Source organism: Pelmatolapia mariae, linkage group LG16_19 (genome assembly GCF_036321145.2).
Source record: "Pelmatolapia mariae isolate MD_Pm_ZW linkage group LG16_19, Pm_UMD_F_2, whole genome shotgun sequence".
Taxonomy (NCBI): Eukaryota; Metazoa; Chordata; class Actinopteri; order Cichliformes; family Cichlidae; genus Pelmatolapia; species Pelmatolapia mariae.
This window is the reverse complement of record NC_086241.1, coordinates 30,186,967-30,190,916: the sequence shown is the minus strand read 5'-3', so window position 1 is coordinate 30,190,916 and position 3,950 is coordinate 30,186,967. Positions and strand designations below refer to the sequence as shown.

The 3,950-nt window shown below is 37.0% G+C and overlaps 1 long non-coding RNA gene across 1 annotated transcript; it reads left to right on the top strand.

The window, feature by feature from the left end:
- The first annotated feature begins 2,730 nt into the window (after positions 1-2,730).
- LOC134646275 (uncharacterized) lies at positions 2,731-3,635 on the top strand. Its single transcript, XR_010096642.1, has 3 exons — positions 2,731-3,054; positions 3,169-3,275; positions 3,418-3,635. It is a non-coding gene; the product is annotated as an uncharacterized LOC134646275 (long non-coding RNA).
- The last annotated feature ends 315 nt before the right edge of the window (positions 3,636-3,950 follow it).

Here is a 3,950-nt window from a genome sequence, read left to right as displayed (position 1 = left end):
CTGTAACAACAGAGGACAATTTATTTAGGGTGTGACAGCACTTTACCACCTGTGTCCAATATCTCATACAAATTTCTGGACTGGAGCAAGTACGTCCTTAAGAACTCCTGGACTTCATCACAGCCTCTCTCACATCCGCTTTACATGCATAGTTTAAAGGAAACCTAACTAACACTGGGTGAATATGTTTGTAGCAGGATAAAATTAGGGTCCCTTATATGAATGGGATTTAAACTGGGAGAAAGAAGAAAAATATTGGCATCAGTTACCAACACTTCACTTAATATCAAATTGAGACTCACTTGTGTTTAACCCTGGAATATGTGAACATATTACTTGTTGAGTCTTTTCTCAGTCCATGGGTTGTAAAACCGCAACATCCTCCATCCGTAGTAAGAGAATGCGTCTGTGGCAATAACCAAAATGTCTCCATATAGCCTTTGTGAATAAGAAAATAGCTGGCCAGCAAAAAAAAAGAAAAGAAAAAAAAGTATAGAGCTAAATAACGAAACATGGCCGTGAGTCCTTCAGTCCAAATACTCGAGGTCGAGAAGAATATGTAGCAGCTGCTGATCTCTCAATGGCACCAGTAAGACGGCAGGACAGCAGGGCCTCTTCCTCAACAGAAAAGTCTCCTCCACCACTAGCAGGAGAATGAAAAATTAGTATTTTAAGGCTACTGCGTGTACAGATATCACCACTGGCTCACACAAGCTTGCTCTGACACAGCTACACACCATGTGTGCTCATAGCCCCTAAGGAACAACAGTGCAGTCTGCTAGTTCAATGCACAACATAAATGACAACTTACTGTACACTAAACACACATCCCTCACTGAGTTAGGTCCTTCTTGCACGTTTTTAAAAACACATCCCTTTAGCTTGCATCTTAAAAGTAGTGCAAGCCGTATGGGTTTATATTCCAAACAGTGACACATGAACTTGATCACCGAAGTCCGATTAGCATGGCGGCTAATTTTCAAGCTTACTAGCTTATTCACAATTAGCACAATAATAATCATTAACCACACATCATAACATAAAAAAAACAATAATATGTGGAAAGAGACAATATACATATAAAACACCAATTCTTATCTAGCAGGAGAATAAATAATCAGTATTTTAAGGCTACTGCATGTACAGATATCACATAGCTCTGAGACCCACCAGAGTTTACTCCCCAGTTGACTGTCACGAAACAGTCGTAAATCAACGGCATTGTAAAACTTAAAATTACTGCAGGGCATGTTATAGCAAAACACCCAACACATGTACTAGATATTAAACAGTATCAAACAACTAAATTAACACAGGGTTACAATTACATTCTCATATCATCACATCGAGAGTTTATTCATTAAGCTTTAGAGTTTAACAATGTTATATCCACTTGAAAGCAGTTTCACTAACGCCAGCCACTACGGTGGCTGGGAAGTGCAAATCACATTTACAACATCAACAACAAAATAACACTTCCGAAAACACTTTAACAAGTCCGCAACAAATTAACAAGTTGCTCTTGACAGAAAGGGATAGGGCTTTGGAGCGTGATGTCACGGGGGTGGGCGTGGAAAGGATTTTGGCCTGATGCGCCATTTTCCGGTGTTCTGGGAATTTCTCCTACCCCGTAAACCGTCCTACCCGTTGTTCCTGAGCATGTGCGCGCATGCGCACAACACAAAGAGGGAAGCAAAGCGCATCCGGCTGTGATTTAATGCTACTCCGTTGTCATATTTGCAGGAAAATAGGTAAGTAGTAAGTATTAGTACTTTTTATTGACGCTGTCAAGTTACTGGACACGTGGTATTTGCACAACACTTCTGAATCCGCAGCTTCGGTGTTTTAAGGCTGTTTCGGTAATGTCGTTATTTAATAAGTTAAATTATTTGCATTGTTAACTGCACATATTGAAGCTCAGAAGAAAATGTTTACTTACATTCGTAGATATGGAGAAGAAGTGGGAAGAGATTTACGCGTTCATTTCTGTGGGCTCCTACCCTTCAGGATATGACAAGGCTCAGAGGCAAAACCTCAGAAGATATGCCTCAAAATTCAAACAAAAGGGTCAGTAATTTATTGTTAATACTAACAACTCATATATGTGGTTAAATTAATTTCTAAATATATATTGTTTTACTGCAGATGGAGAACTCTTTGTTGGAACCAGAAGAGTAGTAAAAACCATGGATGATGCCAGGAAGATATTTCATGAGTTTCATTCATCTCCAATTGGAGGACACACTGGCACACACAAAACGCTAAATGCAGTGTGTTCCAGATTTTACTGGTTTGGTATGACAGTTGACATTAAAACATGGGTATGTATTAACTGTTTGTATTGTTGTGAAATACCGTTTAAAATAAGCAAATTTTTTTGATATCAGTTAAAAGAGAAACTGTACACTTGCAAAATATAAATAAATATGGTTAATTAGTGATATTACAGTAATAACCTGTAGGCCTGGCAGAGATTTGAAGACACACACAAAGTATTGTTGCTAAATTGTTTGTTCGTTAGAGAATATGTCATTAAGTGATTTTTTTTTTTTTTATATAAATGAGAATGTTGAACATTTACGTGAACTCCATAAATATTTTTACCTTAAAGATTCTGGAATGTGACCAGTGTCAAAAAGTTGGGAAACCACTGACTGCTGTGCAACCGTTGCAGTGTATTCAGGTAAATATTATGCCCCTTTTACCCATCAAACTATGCTTCTAGCTCATATTCATAAAGGCAGGAGGGTTTGCCAACTAATTTTAACCATCGATGTTAATGTGTACATTATACAAATTGTTATTCAAATTATTAATTTGTCCTTGATAGGTGTCTGAAGTGTGGGAACTTATCTTACTGGACCTCTTCCTAAAACTTCAAGTGGCTTCCAGTATATACTTACTGCAACTGACTACTTTTCAAAATGGGTTGAAGCTTTCCCATTAAAAACGAAATCTGCATCTGAGGTAGCCCAGCACTTGTGCTCCATTATATATAGACATGGCTGCCCCAAAAGGATTTTGTCAGACCAAGGCAGAGAGTTTGTGAATGAAGTAAGTGTTAAATAATTTTCAGTTACATTTTTTAACTTTACTTCACTGGGGTCAAAGATTTTTTCTTGTGTGTTTGTATAAGAAGTATAAGAACCTTGTCCTTATCTGTTGAAGCTCAACTCTGATCTTTGCAAGTTATTGCAAATTGAAAGAAGTGTCACAGCAGCATACCATCCACAGACCAATGGTCTAGATGAAAAGACCAATGACAACATAAAAAGGTATGCCTAATTTTTATCTATCAGTTTTTAATAACATTACTTATGTTATTCAAACTTAATTGTTACTTAATAATTTATTAATTTCTTTACTTCTAATTAAACTTTCATTACTGTCTTTACATATTTCTATGCCTGCATTTAGAGCCCTCCAAAAACTGGTGAATGACCAGCAGAATAACTGGGATCTGTATCTAGATCCCACCCTGTTTTCACTGCGGTCAAAAGTACACACCACAACAAAATACTCACCTTTTTTTCTGATGTATGGAAGAGAGGCAGTATTTCCATCAGAAGTGCCTGCTCAAGTGCCGGTGAGTGTTTGTCAAATTCTTTCTATGTTAGAACTAAGAATTGAAACCATTTAAGTAAAAAAACCCAGTAATGTCATTATGAATATGATATCATCTTGTTTTAATTGCTAATATCTACAAAATTTTAGATTTTGTCATGGTTCGTATTTTGAGGAAAGGACAAACGACTGGAGGTCCCAGTAGATGTCAAAATAGTGATTTTATTAAACACATATATATGTGGGGAAGAAGCGTATCGTTACACTTTTCAAGGCAGTCTCCCCCGAACAAAAATAAGGAGTGGTATATATAACAGTTAATGACGAATAATATGCGTCAAACAGTTGGATTTACTGGAAATCTAAGTATCAATTCTCGGAATCTA